We start from the raw sequence: 18,942 nt of genomic DNA, 5'->3' as shown, positions 1-18,942 counted from the left end.
TGCGCGCCACGATCGTAAACAAGAGCGGTTTGCCAATATCTCGATAGCCCCTGAAGGTAGATGTCACACACGACACATTTCCTCTGGAATAGCCGGAATCGATTGAGTCGGTTATCTGCGCCTCGGCCGTGAGATGATAAAATTGACACATTATCCCAGTGCACATTTTACAGAAGGATCTGAGGAATAAATCAGCTCACATCGCTAGGTTGGTTCACTGCAAATAGTATACGTTGCAGATAAAAGCGTTCAGTACTGACTGTCGAGGCATTGCCACTATGCTTCGGCAACATCTTGGTTTTCGGTGCTCTTAAACGCTAAAGACGGGATGAATATTCTCTCAGGCTATACTTTCTACTCTCATCCATCTACGGCAATGAGGTAAAACTCATGTATTCACTCGAAAAATTATCCTATAATAACCTCTCCCATAGGTTGAATCCTGTTTGGCGATTTGGATTTATTCCTAATATGGGAATAAATCAAAATATTTTTATTTGTTTACAAACTAGCCTGCGTTTTGTAAACTGGGGGCGGCTGCGAACGTTAACATGCCATTAAATTTTAGGGTCAAATACGAATTTATTCCCAATATTTTTTCATCACGCGATAGCCGATGTAAAGATTTTCATCCAGCTAATTTCATCGCCAGAATCGCGTGACCTTAGGATTAATGAATATGAAGTCAGGACAATAAAATCTTTCTCACGCTTTAGGCTAGAGGCACTTGTTTTCGCCATGTACAAGGTCGCGTATGACGTTCTCTCAATGAGTTCTCGAAGGGAGGCATAAGATGGCGTAGCCAGGAATTTTGTTCGAGGGGGGGTCCAAAACCAGAAGGGAAATATTTTGAAAAAGTGTACTAAGTAGAGGGGTTGGAACTGTTTGAAAAATTTCACAATCGAAAAAACTTCATTTTTCAAATAAATCATTTGTAAATTAATGATTTTTCAATATTTGGTTTTCTTTTGTGATGCAAAGTAAGTGTGCTTTTATATTTCGGGGGGATCCGCATCCCCCCACCCCCTTCGCTACGCCACTGGAGGCATAAGTGAAGGATTTGATGATCCATATTCTTTTATTTGTTGAATGGGAGAATTTGCTAGACTACTTATTGTTAGTCACTTGACGTATCGATCTTTAAATGGAATGGAGGAGTGCCAGAGAATCGAACGCTATTTGATCCATCGACGCGGTAGACAGCACCGAGCTTGGCGCCAAGAATGCTGCCGACAGTGCGGAAAAACGGTTCAGACTTGTAGTTTTTTTATTAGATCCTGCGCACTAAAATCGACTGTAGGGGGCTCAAGTGAGCTCCAGGAGCGTGTTCCATCTCTCACGGAAGTCGATTCTTGACTGAGGAAGATCAATAACGATGAGCACTCAACAACAATATTTTCGTCATCTCGTGCGCATACCGTGATTGAAGAAGAAATGTTCGGGGAAAAATATTGCATGTCCTCGGATATGTTATTGGTCGCTTGTAGAAAAGTACGTGTCGATTTTTTGCATTTTATCGCAGCGATCTTATAGAAGAAACTCTTAAAGTGATTGAAAATAACGATGATATCGGTATTTAGGGAGGACGACCGACAGCCTAAGTGATGAGGGAAAAGCATTTAAGGGAAGAGAAAAGAGAAAATTGGCGTCAACATTAGCTTGCACATATCGATCGTAATTGAAGCAATGACCAATGACTTTAAAGCAAAGCAGTGGTGGATACATATGGGGGCAATGGGGGGCCGCCCGCGTTGCTGAACATAGCAGAACCATAATAGTAACTTTTTTATACCACAAGATGGCATTGTCTTGTATATATGTATAATCAGTTTAAATAAAACTTCTTAAACTTTGCATGCGATTTGATTTATTTATAACAGTAAAAGTAACGGTAGCTCAAGATATCTTTTGCGCCCCCTCGAGTTTTTTTTTCTGAATCAGCCACAGTGGCAAAGCGGGACACGGCTAAATGTCGAATTTCACTGAACATGCGGTATCATCCGTACATCAACTAAGGCGGAATCAGAGAAACCGCCTCGAAACATCTGGCTTCGCTGGATTTTAAAATTCGGTCCTAGGGCGCGGAAGCCAACACTCTAGCCGCCACACCAACAATAATCCAAAACTAAGACCACCTCCACTGAAGTAGTTTAGAAAATATAAAAAATATAAAGTAGACCTTTACCGTACGTTAAAACTATGATTATTGGCCTTGTATGCACTTTCAAAGCCATTTTTAGCACGGACCCTGGCCACCGATAGCGACGTTTTATACACATGGATAAATGAGGATTCCGCAGCCAATTTAACGGAATGGTCAAATCAAGGAGCTTAACTATTATATAAATCAATTTCGAAACTTTAAACTTCAAACTGTTTAGTTCTGAACATGGAATAAAAATTTCCAAGGGAAAATGGATAAGATGCCATAACTAAATCCAATTCATTCAGTGCCTGGGTTTCTCGAATTGTTTTCATTTGCGGGTCAAAATGGGACGCATATAGCACAGGAGTTAGGTTAATACCTCTCCGTTTTATCCTCCTTTTCTGATATTTTGTCTCGGGGACTGTAATAGATCTTTTCCCACATTTGTCATTTGAGAAAAAAGGCCAGCTCGATACACTATTATCTTTAATCCACCTATCAATGATCGTTTCACTAACTAAGAAAAGAAAAATTATTCATTCACCTATCCTGCATCGCATGTGATATCAAGGAAAAATGCTGCTCCAGGGTTTTTCCGGAAACGAATGCCAAATATCTGAGAAGATAGGGCTCAGGATATTGGCAAAGAGATACGACCGCTTTCAGCTTCAACGCCCTCTAACCAGTCCAAAATCAAAGATACCATCAATAAATTCAACAGTCCACCATCCCAATTATTGTTCAATTCATTGCTGTGAGGTTGGATAAAATTTTAAACTCCTAAAACAATAGTTCTTACGTTTTCACGTGCTGCTAGTAGATAGCCAATTTAGTATTTGAAGCTTCCTATTGCAGTTTCAAAAATGAGGGCGTAATAATTTGTCATTTATTTCAATGGAGGCGACGTCTTCCACTCCACCAATTTAAAAGGCATTACTACTTAGGTGCACCTAATATGAAAATTTCTGAGAGTAAAGTAATCATACTTTAAATCCTGAGGGATTCAGTGCAGTATGCCTTCGAGCGTTTGCTCATTTGAGCCGAAAAATTCCCAATAGAATATTTTATAGACGCCCAGCAAGTTATCATGAACTTAAGTACCAACAAATTGATTGCGTAAAAGGTCTCCGAAAAAAGAATACAGGTAAAAAGGTGTGGGGGTTCATTCAAAAGAGACCGGCTGTTACAACGAAATAATTTACTCGCGATATATGTGAGCACCGATTTCCAAGAGAACAAGGTCGGATTCTTTGCTATATTTCAATATGTACCTAATATAATGAGAAAATATATTTGACCAACTCGAACTTAATTCATATTAATTTAGCTACATTTGCCTCATTAAATATTTTAAACCACTTGACCTGCAAAATATTAGGCTATTCTCTCTTTCCCCCAGATTACCCCTGCCACACTTCCTCACGCGTAATTTTTCTTAGTCTTTTATGAACCTATTTCCGCCATTATTCCTCCCACTGAGGAAGGTGGCGAGGCCTCTTATAATTCAGTGAGTTTAATTTTCCACGTTTGACCTGTAAAGAATAATTTTCCTAGCCAGGGTGATGTAATAAAATTGAAAGTTTCATTTATTACAAAATACGTAACATTTCGAGGGGGAAGAGGTTGCGAAGAACCGTACGGTTGTCAACTAAAGGGAAAAGGAAAATCATTGTGACGTAGTTCATGCTGGAGCCCTAAAAGAGGATTACATGTGAATGCTGTGGTCTTAATTGAATTCCCCGGCCAATACCTAATACATGCTGCTCAGGTCAAGGAGAAAGCGGAGATATTCCGAAGACTGCAATGCAACGGTATAACGATGTATTCATATTCAGATCTTTTTTCACTAATTTTCTATAATAATCTTCGGATGTTGGAACTAATTTATTATATCCTAAAAATAGCTTGGCTCAAAATATTTTTCCCTCTTACCTAATTGTGGAAAAACCAGGATGAGAACGTTGCTTAGGCCCAACTTTTATGCATCATTTGGAGCTATTTGTGTTGGTGATAACGGTGACATGTACCATAAAAACAACATTTCAATATTCCAAAAAACAAGACGTTATAATATAGATATGCAAGACTTGCAATCGCTTCACATGTAATGCTGCTGACAAAGTCTATCGCAAAGCCATGTGCACGAGGGCATCCCCATACGCTTGGCGACGCTTATCTTGCCGACTTTAGCCAAGACGACTGACGTCTGTTTGCGGAGCTCATGCGGTTAAAAAAGTTTATGGCTCTCCTTTATCAGAGGCATGCATGTATCACGAACGGATTGAGATCGTTGTTTTGGAGATGGGACGATATTAGCCACTTTTCTGGGCGCCTAATCTGTAGGCAACACCTCACTCAAACGGAGAAAAGGTAGACTCTCCAGGCGGGAAACATGGGCAGAACGCGAAAGCGTATTCTATTGAACTGCTGAAATGAAACCTTTCATAGAATAATCAGGCTAATTATTTAATATTTTTATGTTTTCTCATGGAATATGGAGGGGTCTTCTCAAGCCCCTACCGGCATGTTTCAAGACTATTTCAGGGGTTAACATTTGGAAGAAGTCCATATAATATCGTACTTAACAAAACTTTATGGAGTTTTGAAACCCTAAAACCTCTCCCTGGCAAAGACATTTTTGAAAAATAATAAAATTTTCGAGAGATTCGAATGCTCTCTGGCGAAAATGTTTTGCTGCTCTAATCTCATTTTTAATTTAGAGTATCAGAGTGCTTCGAAAAGGCTAAGACCATTACGGTCGCCTGATCGAGGCGCTCTCATTAAGTAGTTTATCACTCTATCTCTTTCACAACCGAGAGCGATTTCTATTGAAAGGCAATTAAATTCCTGTCAATGTACATATAGTAACGATTAACTCACTTTTTTTGGCAATTAAATTTTGATAACGAGGGGCAGGAATATTCTGAAAAATCAAGTAAGACAATGAAATAAATATCAAATAGAAAAACTTAATAAAATATCAAGGCCATGTAATGCTTGACAGACAAAACATGATGAAAAACGATAACTATAGCCAATTAAAACATCTCTCTCACGCAGGTACTCCTCAGTTTCCTCATGCCTCTTGCATTACGGCTACCACTCCATCTTAAAAGCCAAACGAATGATGAAATAATTGATGGAATCGTAAAGCCTGGCTTCAATTTAATAATATATCGAAAAAGAGCTTCAATTTTTAATCCTCAATTGTGTAAATTGGGCAAATGAAGGATTCGAAATTTATTGCTATTAACCTTTTGAAATACTAATAAAGCTAATCGTAATGAAAAGCTTTGGCTTCTGGAATCTGGCTTGTTTTGAGAAATTTAAATACAACGCCATGCATCAGAAATTCACCAAATGGCTCACGGTTCTCGTTTAGGGATAACAAAAGAAATATTCTCTCTTTACGGGAATCCCTTTGCGTGGACTAGATTTTTAGTGCCGTTACTTTACACATTGGACTCGGTACAACTAGCAGTGTATAACCACACATTTCAAAAGATTTTAAATTCACCCCATTTTATGTATATTTTCGCTGAATAAGTATAATGAGGTTTGCTGCGTTGAAGTCACGTAAAAGAAATTACGGCACAAAGGTTGAGAAAACGAAGGCGCAAAAAAGAACACTGAAATATCTTGAACGTGAGTTGGATCGTGCCACCTAATACAGAGGTAAGAATATAAATGTCTGTGGTTAAATTATAGTTGTTTAAAAAACCCTTCCCCTTTGGTAGGTGAAAACGACTGCCGAAAATGTTGAAGATTTAGGTTCTCTTTCTGGGCGAGCTTAAATCCAATTATTATATCAAACATAGATATTCCAAATATTTTTAAATGCAAACACTTTAACTTTACGTAAATATTAATATTTTAAAACTTTGCAATTATGAAATGAAGATCTTTTATTAAGCACTTATTAGGAATATATATATATATGTATTACCAGTGATGGATCTATGATAGTGTATCTAGTGTAAATTGGATACCAAAGGGGGGGGGGAGCTTTAGCCCCTAAGCCCCCCCCCCCAATAGATCCGCCTCTGTGTATGACTCCCATGCGGGCATAACCCACAATCTTTAACGGATTCGTCCGTATGCGAATGTTACGGGAACAGAGGAAAATGTGTAAACTATGTGAATAAAATTACTTTCACCCAGTTGGCGAATCTGTAATCAGCACAATCGGGCTTGGCGTCCCGCAGAAAATCTTGAATAAAGAGGTGTCACAGAGGAGTCATTCACTTGAAAGAGTACCATCACGGTAAAACTGCAGGGTGGGCGAAAATTATTCAGAATTATATAATAAGCGTTTTAACTTTTGTAGCTACAACTACTCGATGTATGATTTTTCCTCCGTGGTGTTTCCATACTTCATTTCCTGAGTTGACTGAAGTCTTCCACATCTTTATAGTACATGCATACTTAACCTGCAAACATGTATCAAAATACTATTTAATTTTACCCTTAAATATTTCCTTAGTAATCAGATAAATAACTGAGAAAAGGTACTGACGATATCATCATTAAATACACTAAGTTCAAGAAATACCGAATTAATTCCTTATTTTATAGTTGCGAGCTACCCAAAATATGTGGTAAACTGACAAGTCATATTTCGTATACATAAACCTGTGTGTGTAAGGTACCAAGGAAAAAACAAAGGCATTCCTCAGCTGACCTTGAACGAGAAGATTGACGGGAAATTACTCTGAGTCACGAATTTTTAGAGGCCTTCGGATTGTGGTGTAACGTCGCGTCAGATTAATGACGCTCTACGGAAAGGGAAGGAAAAGGCAAGGACACGGGCCAAGTTTTTCCTCCCCTCTCGCAGACGCTCCGCTCTTTACGCTCTCAGAGCATGTATGAACAAGAGGAATAGTCGGCTTCTCCACATGCATCCAGGATTACAATAGCAAAATCTGAGATCACTTGATGTTCTGATTGGCTAATTCCGACGATATCTTTTGTTTGCATGTATTTTTCCAGTGTAAATTTTATTTCCATTTAATTTAATACGAAGAAGGAGAAGTATCAGGGTTTTAATAAAATCCATCTTAAAGTCATCCACATGCTGATATTTTCTATCTTCCATAATAATAGCGAAGCTGGGATGTCAACGCTGGTCTCAGACTTAGGTTAATTCGTAGTCACCTTTTTTAATAAGTACATTTAATTTAAGTTACGCTCAAGTTTAACTAGATGATTCCTTAGGTAGGTAGGTAATTAGAGGAGGCGACCAACAGCTCATGTCATTTGCACAATGGTGAGGAGACGGTAATGAGGAGCGGAGAGAAACCTGGCGACGTCATTACTTTGCTGTTAACGAAATCTACCATTGGGACCACGACTTAGCGCCCATTCGATTGACGAAGTGCTGTAATTTTCACCTCCACGAAGTACCTTCTAAAAAGCACTTAAGCAGGGATCAAGCAGTCATAAAAAATCTCCATCAACCTTTAGAATTGAATCCGGCCCCTCGGGCTGAGAGGTGAAAACACTGATAACTACACCAACCAGATCCCCAATAATTTCATTTAAGAGATTAATTGCAACCTTACGTATGCGTAATTATATTGTAAAATATCTTAAGTGGTCATCGAGAGGTCGGAATCAAAAAACGTACGAACGAAAGCAGAAAAAGTAACGTTTTTATGATAAAAATGATTTTTAAGTATCTTAACGAACTTATTTATAGTGTTACTGTGATAAATTACTGACAATAAAATACTGTCTTTCTTGCTTAGCGATACGCTGAGAGAAAATTAACTTTTTATTGAATGTGCAAATTACCACAAAGAAATGTAGTAAGACCTTTCGAAAGGAGAGTACTCGAATAGTATCGAAGGGAATTGACATTGAAGCCAAGTTTTTCAAAACACCAATAGCTGGATGGATAATAACTAAAGTTTTTTATGTTGGGGCTAGTATAGCTTGCTTTCAATTTTCTTTCGTGGATTAACATTATATAGAGTAAGATATATATTCACGAGGAAAAGTTAAAGCGATGTCTATGAAGGAAGTTTTGGAGATTTACAGAGAAATAGGTTTGTCTCAACACATCGCCAAATCGACTTTTGCTGCTTTGGAATCCGTGGATTCAATAGTCTCTAGAAATTGAGGCAGAAATATCATCCCAAAATAAAGAAAATGGCAACTAAATCTTTCCTCCATCGAAATGAACCTTTGGGTTCATAATAACTTCTTATCTCTAGGTCGAATGCCCTTCAAAGGTCGTTGATAGTGGTCCGGTATTGATAGCATAGAGGACATCACATTTTTTCATCGCAGCTACTTATTTATTAGTGGAATCGAATGGCGACCAAAGAGTTCTTTCACCTCCAATATCCATGAATATCCGACCTGATTATAAAACACACATACCCAGCTTTATAGCACATTCAATATGAAATGCACGTAATGAGAATTCACACTTAATATTTTTCATTATAATGATTCAATTCAAATTTCTTAATTTCAATAAATTCAGGCATGCAGACACATCAGCGTGTCTTTTTAATCGTTTTGCACCTTGATTGATGTATTTAATATATTAACATGCATGAAATTGTATTGCATCATAGTACTCATTAAAGCTTTATGCAATGCTGTATAAAATATTAAACATATCAATCAAGGCGCAGAACAATTAAAAAGACACGTTGATGTGTCTGAATAGTTAATTTCTTAAAATTCTTTCTGAAAAAAATCTTAATTAAATATTTTTTTAGTCCTTAAGTGATTAAAAAACAGGGTTGGGTACTGTCTATGAAATATATGAAAATTTTCTTTCAAAATATTTTTATAAAAAATTGAGTTACTTTCTGCTGCAATGAATTCGCCTCCACTGTAGTGATATCAAATTACGTACATGTTTATATGTCATAAATCCAACGTCCGCTTACATTTAAACTCGACGATTCGCGCTTTTGAGCCGCTGAGCCAGTCCTTTTTCGCGAAACCAGGTAAACCTTCTCCATAAAAAAGTTACCCATTATTCAGTTTTTATAGTAATTTCTATACTATCAGTTCACGCAGTTTCCCCTGTTCTATGGATAGCACTCCACGGCTAATCAAAAATGCTACGATTCCAGCATCCCAAGCCCCTAATTCATTCTTGGAAAGGCAGCGCTGACGATGAGTCATCGGTATACTCCGTTCCAGAGGAAGGAAAAAAGGAAAGATGGAACTCTGCACTATATTTAGATTATCCACCCTTAATTTTCTAAGAAATTCCAGCCTCCCTACCCATGCTCCAGCTCATATAACACAGTTAGTGGATGAAGCGGACGCTCCTCTAGAACTCAAGTTTCGTTCTATAATTGGCAATCTACTTCTCCGCTCTGGGAGTAGATGTTGATGGTGTCTTTGATGGGTTAATGTATTTGAAGTGGCGATCAACTAAGACTAGAAGAAGGTATGGAATATAAAAAGGCAACTGCTGATTCGATTACTAAATTGGGGTTAGTTGAGTAGGCTTAAGGCGGCTATACTCAGTGAATGATCAACTGGAGGATTAACTGGAGGGAGGGAGGGACGGGAGGTAGGGAACAACTGGAGGTTCATGTTAGGGCCCTAAATCAGGAGTCCTCTGCGAGACAGATATTTTATCTAATATGTAATTCAATTATTATTTCCTCCTGATATGTGGCCTCTATTTGGGAGTAATTCATCAATAGATGAAGCTTGTTTTCAAAACATAAAATTATTAAACTTAGAATTTTTTTGAATTTGGAGTATATTACCTTTCTTGGATTTGCCACTCCTTTAAATAGCCTCTTTATATCTAACGTAATCGGACATAATCAAGATTATCAGAACTGATTCGAACCTGTCCCCACAAAAAAGTGACGAAAGTACTCCAAAACCAGCTCTGAACCAGCTCATCCATACGAACTTCAAGTTCGTCTCAGTTATATACCCGAGAATGATCTTTCGAAAGAAACACGGCGATGATAATAAAATATATATCCTTCAGCATTAACTGAAACTCACAGACACGAAATACTCCTACTCAGTGGCGGATCTTGGGTATCCAATTTATACTAGATAAAATAGTAATTTTTTCCGACCCCCACCACTGCTGGAATTTTAACCCCCACTTAGCCTCCCCTTGTCCCTATCCTGGATCCGCCACTGCTCCTATTACCCTCGAGTAGTTCGAGGAATGAGACGCAAGCCCACTAAGGTCATCATCATTGAGTGTATCAGCCCATTGCCAACAATTGAGGCACGTGAAAATTATAAAAAAAAACGTTCTTCAGCAAAAAAAGTTGTGAAAATAAAGGTAACGGGAGACCAAATTGTAAGCTAAAAAACTGCTTTCTAGTGTATAATAGTATTTACCTCGAACTAGATTCGCTAAATATCCATAATTGGTGGTGCGAAGATTGAAAGGTTAATTAAAAATTATTGAGTATCAATACGACATCTTACAACAAACGTTTTGCGATTGCTTAAATGAAATTTTCAGGCCAATCTTGTCATTTTTTTATAATCCCACGGAATCCATCCATTCAAACAATTAAAATGTATTACTTCTGCTATAAATAAAATCGTAAACGTCCCATCTACATCGTGTCTAATTTTTCTTCGGCGAGATTTGATTGATTTAAGCGGATTTTCTTTCCTAATGTCCATTTCATCAACCCCTGAGAAATTGAACGAGGTACGATCGAAATTCAACGTCATCGCCTATAATGCATGAAGGCACCCAATCGTTTAGTTCCATATCACGATGCGTCGCGTTGATCAACTTGAAGAACAACGCATTGGATAGCCGCAGAAGGAGGCCTTTCAGCTAACGACCACCGATAATGAAGTATAGCAAATGCTTTTTAATGACCTTATGATACTCTTACACATATTTAATTGAAGAAAGGCAAGTTAGCTTTTCCTAGAATACTGACCAAAGTTGTATCAATTAGAAAAAATGCTTGCAACCACGTGTGGTGTAAAGACAGAGGGACTCTTTGTCATTGTGATACAATGGTGTTACGCCACACGCATGGCAGGAATTGTTATGACACACTCACTCGCACACCTCATCAACTACCTAAGGCTCACGTGCGTGTAACGAATCTGCCATCAACGGTCGATGATGCCAAGCAAATTACGTGCTCCCTTCATTAACTCCTTCATTAACTCCTCTCAACCCCCGCCCTCAAGTTATTCTCATCAGTTGTAGAGAGTGTTAGAGTGCTAACGAGAAACCTAATAAGCACCGCCCAGGAGCTGTTAAAAATGACGTATGGGTACGGGTCAGCGTTAAATTTATAGCCTTTCATAGGCAGCCAGGTCTCTTCTATGTACAAAAATATTCATGTAGGTGCATTGTGATATCTTTCAAGTTATTGATTGCAATCTTTCACTCAGGAGTTAGGTGAGGCTTTGTTGAGGCAGACGCAGAAGTGTGCGTCGATATCTGATAAATATATCACGTGGTATACTTTCCTGAGAGGAAAATCGATTGCATATGGCAATAAAATCACTACACCCGCATTATAAGTTGTTCCCACGATTTTTTAGTCCAAGGAGCTGGCATTAGCACGATTCCAGGATCTATAAAAATTGATCCGAATACGTTTCAGAAAGGCGCAAAATTAGCTGCCTCAGCCATAGGAATATCCCGATGACATCTAGCCATCAAATATTTTCTGCGACTTACCATGCTTCCAATCATTTCGCATACCTTTGCTATTAGCTCTCAAATATTTTGACCTTAATTGTTGAAAATAATAACATTAAAAATAATTTTATTTCATAATTTTAAAAACTGAAATCCAATAAAATAGACAATTTACACTTCATATACATTCATATTTCATGGATTCGAAAAACACCTCTTGGAGCCCATTTCCTCACTTTCATGCGCTGGATTTGATTTCACCTTCTGAGTGAAATAGAATGAACAAGTTCACGAAAATATCACGACCTCAATTACTTTCATCCCAATTATAATTTTAGTAAATTATCTCAATGAAAACAGGTCAACGGCTAGAGGGTACGAACATCCATTAAGGGAATAAATTTTACCCTCCATGGAATATCTAATACCAATTCATTGACGCGAAAGAATGCCAAATCTTGAAAAAGTTGGCTTTACATTCAGGATTAGGAAGACTAAAATGCTCTAAATTCTTATTTTCGATAAGTGAGCCTCGGTTGAAATAGAACAGAGCTAAACCACTAGTTCAGAGAACATGACAGGGTTGAGCGGTCGTGGGCCTTTGATTTCCTCTCTTCACGGTACTGACTTTTGTGTATTTATAGACGTAGCCGACCGAAAAATGCTTAGTATCATCGCACAAGCAGAATGACTAACATCCGATTCCAGCCGCACCCGAAAATAGGTTCTCCACAGAGGAAGACCATAAAATTGAAAGATAAGCAAGTTCAAATTCAACGGTACATGTCCGCCCGTCTTGGTAGAGCAACCATTCTTACTCCAAAAAAGAGAGACCGCTCCGTGAAACGTCCAAATTTCGATGATACCAGATAAGGTCTTCCAAAGCCGCGCAGGAAGGCACACCTTTAGTTTTCCGACGTAAACTGGATTTCTCCCGAATGGAAATCCCCTTTCCAATGTAGGGACTAAATGTAAAACGAGGGAACGAATCAGGAAGAAAAAAATACGCAGCAAAAGGTTCCTTTTCTTACTCGTCAAGGAAATTTGTCACTTAAAATTTCCATTAAATATCTGATACATGTTTTGATAGCTTCTCAACCCGACGGACTAATTACAAATCCTGGGATTGGCGGAAAATTTTCAGGGAAATTTCGATTTCACCTTGGATGCTGAATGGTGGACACCGTATACTCAGCACTCTGTCCGTCTGATGAGACGTAAATACCTACAAGGATGCCAACCCTAACTCCATCTCCCTCCCGCCGGTGATAAAAATGTCCTCTATTGTCTCGCTCGCATATACAAGAACGAAACAAATACACCGACTTCTACTACATAATTACACGTACACGGTTGTCACACTATTTTTGTAAATTTTTAAATGATGATATTTTTGGATATTTACGTAAATAAAGAATAATTTCGAAAAATTCAAAAAATGTTCTCCAGAATTAATATCTCTATTACGAATGACGAACTTTGCAATGACTTTCCTTCCATTACCTATTGTTTTAAAACAAAATATAGATTTACATTCTCATTTAAATTATCCATTACGATTACGACAGAAATGTTAATTCCTCAATCCCACGATGAGTCCTAGGTTTTCGATTGATCTCATGTGTCTTCCCTTTCTGTAAGAACGCTTTCCGAGAGAGATTTAAGAAGCGCCTTGTACTTGTCTTCGTATTTACTCAAAGTCCATTCCTCTTGTCCTCCAAGACAATATTTCCATTCCATCAATTTTATCACGAATATTACAATAGAAGATTCTTCGGTATGCCTCTAAACGTATCATCACACACCAAGTATTTCAATGGTTTTACGCAATTCGCCACTCGCGTCGCTGACAGGCAGATAGATCCGAATTTCACGGAGAAATAAGTTCTAATTTAGGCAGTTAATTTATATAAGTGATGGTATCTATCTAATTAAGTCATAGCTTTGAAATGCTATTCCTCGTGAGTCCAAATGCTCTACAGCAAACATTGATAATAAATGCAGTCAACACAGCACTTTGGGCAGTTTTAAAAACAGTTATTGTGCCCAGTTATTGAAACAGTTATTGGCAACAAAAATCAAGCTTCTACGGGACGAGCTGAGCCCTCCTCTATGTAGCGTCCAAGCATTTTATCTCCACCTTCCAATCCAAACACATTCTCTCCAAGACTTCCTTGATCCTTCTTTCCAATGTCCACCCATGGTAGGCCTGGCCCACGCGAAAATTTAAAACTAACCATGGCCATTCGAGTCCCGAACTACCAGTCGGCCGGTTCCAGTTACTTATTCTTCAGAGAAGGAAGCTGTTTCCCATGGCACGATACGCGGCTATGGGAAGTGAATGACCTTGCAGACCTCCACAAAGCGGGTCGGACGGCAGAAGAATTCTCAGCGCATCGTGAAAAAACTTTCCCCATAAAAAAAAACGAGTCCGCAAAACCCGATGCCGCTGGGTTTAAAAATACTAGGCTAAGATCATACCGCTTTCCTTTCTCTTTTCCTTCTCTCTCTCCATTAAAGGTCGCAGTGAGTGAAGCAATGATTCGACTTAGATCACACCATTGTGTCAGGTTGAGCGGATGTAGTTGCGTCATTGGTACCAATTTTCTGTGCTGCGCCTCCCCCGCCCGCTTCTTCCCCCATCCGTGACCCGAAAGGCGTAGTCTTCGGTGGAAATTTCAAAGGACCCCGATGCGACTTCTTCACAACGCTCTCATGCTAATCGCAGAGTGACGGATACGCCATTAGGCTCGCCCGCTTTGTCGTCATTGACGCAAAGCAAGGCAACCACTTACTCCGCACTCACAGCGTAAAATATAAATAAGCTACCTAACTTCCTGGTCCGATTTTATGCTTCATCGAAACTTCCTTGTTCAAATGGTCGGGCAATTCCATTGAGGAAAACCTTGCAAATCTACTACACCCACCATCTCTTAGGTGAGATGGTTTTCCCTTGGTGTTATGTGACGTAGAACACCAACGATGATGATGCGGACCCGCTTGAGGACAACGGGAAATGGCAGCACAGAAAATTGGTGCAAAATTGGCAAGGAACAGTGAAGTGCACAATAAAAGATCGACGCCGACGTACTTCGGATCACCCATAAAGTAATAATTCGATTCTTCACTAATAATAACCGGAGGATAATAAAAAACACGATAAAAGTATTGTGAAATTATTTGGTATTGATACATGAACACTCATTTTATTTATGAGAAGATGGAGTAAAATATTTTCTAATATATGAAATAATTGCACTGGTAAATATCTTTATAATATGTATATATGGATCGGATTGCTGACAATTACAACCGCTTTGTCATTTGTACTCCAGGTTAGAGGTAAGTGAAAGTTATGTTGATTCTCCTCATCTACTATGATGTCCAGAATGTAGAATGTTGCGGCAAAAACCTGAATTCATGCTAAACTCAATTTTTAATGGAAATGGTCATGGTCTGCAGCACAATAATTGTTAGGGGGTGAATCCATTGGCCTACCTGGACCGATATATCAATTTTATAATTTTCCAATTATGCTATTTAGATATGCAAATCTATTTAGAAAGAAGATAGCGGTTGTTAGGATTTTGACGAGAACTAGGAGGGAGCAATCTCACCTTCTTCCTGACGACAATGGACATGATTAATATTGAAAGACCACGACAAAATCTATCTCTCGACAACGCTTATTACAAATCCCAATTGTTAGAGCAGGGACCGACAACATTTTTTTCGAATGGATCGATAGCGCGACAGGATAGGGTTATTTTCTTCGATGGTACGTCATGGTTTAAGTGTTAAAAATATTAACACGCAATAGCTGTTATGCGGGCCGCTTAAAACCGCTTAGAGGCGGTATGCGACCCACAGGTGCCGATCTGTGTTTTGGAGACGATATCATACTTTGTAATTCATTGGCGGGAAATGACTGGACGCCTGCGGCTTCTATCTTTGCGTATGCGCCCACGTTTGATTAATGCTTTGGCTAATTTCCCGCTTTGTTAGCTAAGTGCCTCATGAATGATCTATCCAATATATCCTGTGAAAGGGAATCAAGCATGAGTCGCAAAACACGGAGCATAGACCTTAAAACTCGCGGCATAGACCAAAAATAGTTTTACATTCGGATGTGAAAGTTTCAAAGGATATATCCAAACTGGTTTCACTCTCCGTGACCTCTAACTCGGATGATTCCCACTGAGAAAACCCGAAAGTTCAACCCCCTTCCCTCTGTAATTATTGGCTGCGATTATTAAACCCACATGCATGACAAATTAAAAAAGCCTACACTTCCTGACGATATTGCGGAAGGAAGTTTTGAAATCGCTCGATCAAGGAACCGAAAATTCACCCATTAGTACTTCGCCCAGCCTGCGAGCGTAGATATTTTCGTGATGCACATCGCTTGTGTTTGCAGACCGAGGAGATACACCGTTATATAGTAAGGAAAATCAAGCGCTGGAATCGCTGAGACCTCTCCTTCTCCCCTTCAAAATTGTGTGACTCAACGACCGGCGGCATAAACCAGTTTCTCGTTCCGAGAAAATGATCATCCTCGACTTCGTTGAGTCACAATTCGAGCGAGACAATCCCTACTTGAGTGAACATCGCCCGCACTTTTGCTCTTCTATTATTTTAATCCCTTTCGTCATTAGTTAGGCGAGATATTCTCAAGGTTGCCGGAATGAATGGATCCCTTCCTGATCTGGTATGCAAGGCTGGAATTTTTATTGCCGACCCCTTGTTGAGCCAGCCACGCGTCTGGGTGGTGAGACGCATCCCAATTAAATTTTAGCCGCGTTTCTCGACGCGTTCTGCGCAAATTCGAGAATAACTTAGAAATTTGGGTAAATATTAGGGAATATACTGTTTGATTTTATATGTTTTTGGTGAATATTTCACTGCAGAGATGTAAATCTGTACCCCGTGGAAACTTTATACAAACAACCTTTATTTCCTAGGCCCTGCGGGAAAATGATGCCGTACATCGAACGCGTCGTGCTTATGAATCCTCTTACAAGAATTTTCATGCGTTCTTACTTTCATTACAGTTGAAAATCGGTAGTCAAAGGAAATAAATAGGATACTATTCACTAATATTTTCAACATTATCAGTCACTGTCGTAAAGTACTTCATATTGTATTTCGAAATCATTGTCAGTAGTGGAATTACATTTTAAAATGAAAATTGCGAGGCGTGCATAAAATGGTAAGAAACGCACAATAATAACAAGCTCTAATTTTACCATGAAGAATTCGAAAGATCTAATTATGCTATGAAGTTAGCACAAGGGAACTTCACAGATAATATCATACAGTCGCGTCTAGTTAAACAACTATATTAAATAAATTGGAGAATGGTGATTCCCGGTGTACAGATTAAGGTAGCCATTTTTCCATCAAAATTTACCTCAACGACCACAAATATTTATTCATTTATTTTATTTCTTATCAGCTTCCCCGTAAGCAGCATATAGAGACCTTTACAACGGAGGAATTGACAAAGCACGACACAAACACATATGCCCTACACAGGGACCACCTACTCAGGCATTAATTAGCGGCGAAATCGAAAGCTTGATGGTCAAGGCTGATCAAAATTTTGGAGATAAGAAGGGGAGGAAGAAGAAAAGTACTACATTGGATAATACAGTGAAAAATAAAATAGCAGAAAATTAGAAATAAAATAACTCATTTCCATAATATGTAAAAAAAAACTAGGAGTTTCTTACGTATTATGGAAATCAACTATCTAACGATTTAATTTTGGGATGATGCATGTATGAGGATGGGATTGTGACAAAAAATAAAATTGTGAATTAATAAAATAAAAATTGATAATATATTAATTAATAAAAACCGTACATTCACGCTTAGGGCCCCCAAAATTCGTCGACTTCGGTAATCTCATCAGCTAAAGAATGAAGTTATCTTCATAATAAAAATTTTGTGTCTAAAGAATAAAAGTAATCGCTGGGCGTAGAAATCATAACGTAGGATCTAAATATAATTTCAACTGCCAAATTTCGTGCTTCAAAATAGAATTTTATATTCGGCAATACCACACATGCTTCAATTTTCAATGGAGCCTTTTAACTTTGAACATCCGCCAAGTACTCCTTTTTCCTCGAGCCGTATTTTTAAGGACCCCTCAGTTTCTGAAGAAATCCTTTCTCAACAGGGATACGAAAAAAGATGATAAAAGAAATGAGTGCGTAAATATTAGTTTTTAATTTTATAAAATTTGTTAAACGAAATAAACCCACAGTCGACTACTCCATATTCAACATTAAAAATTATAACACACATTTTTATTTCCCGGATTTGGTCGTTCAGACTAATTCAGGCAAACTATAATTATTCTTAATCTAAACGCAAACCTTCAATCACTCGTAAAAGTCGAATACTACCTTAACTTCAAGCAACAATTATTATTAAACGCAATAGTGTTGATAGAATGGTAGACTTGGAGCCGAATTACATCAAAACATATCGACCTGTAGTATACATTTTATATTTCCAAGGAAATAAATCATTGGATACTCGACCCTCATTTTATCGGAAACACAACTAATTTATCTAGTAAAATAAAAACGTGACATTTTCATGACATATAATTGATAATAAAAGATTCTCCACGAAAATTTCCGTCATTTAAATTCTGATCTGGATGCGGTTGTAATTAATTTTATTACGCCATCTAGAACAAACGAAATTTAGATACTGTCCTCTAATGTTGCCTCGATGGGTAGATACGATAGATATATGTACCGACCAGTGGCGTAACTATGGGGGGGATGAGGGGATAGATCCCCCCCAAAGCCTCAGGGAAATAAAAAAATATTTAGAACTATTGTATAGTTTTGACATACAATAACTGCATCTGCTTAAAGTTAAATTTAAAGTGCAAAAATGCGGTAAAAGGTACTATTCCCAGGCATATCATTTTTCAAAAATGTTCTCGGAACCCCCGTTGCCTGGGGCAGGGGGTCCACTCCCTAGGCTCCTTCAACCTCCTCCCCTCTAAGAATATTCCTAGTTACGCCACTGGTACCGACTATCGTCTATTAGATATCAATTCGGCCAAAGCCATAATTGCGAGAGACAGAATGATAAAACCCTGGTTCCACCAAAATCAACCCAGTTTTTACCGATCGGATTGTTTCAC

The 18,942-nt window shown here is 38.4% G+C and overlaps 1 protein-coding gene across 2 annotated transcripts in view; it reads right to left on the bottom strand.

Moving 5' to 3' along the window:
* LOC124157328 (gelsolin, cytoplasmic) overlaps positions 1 to 18,942 on the bottom strand; it is a 47,107-nt gene that overhangs the window by 27,312 nt on the left and 853 nt on the right. The window lies entirely within an intron of this gene.

Source organism: Ischnura elegans, chromosome 4 (assembly GCF_921293095.1).
Source record: "Ischnura elegans chromosome 4, ioIscEleg1.1, whole genome shotgun sequence".
Lineage (NCBI taxonomy): Eukaryota > Metazoa > Arthropoda > Insecta > Odonata > Coenagrionidae > Ischnura > Ischnura elegans.
The sequence above is the reverse complement of the archived record's forward strand: the minus strand, read 5'-3'. Positions and strand labels throughout refer to the sequence as shown.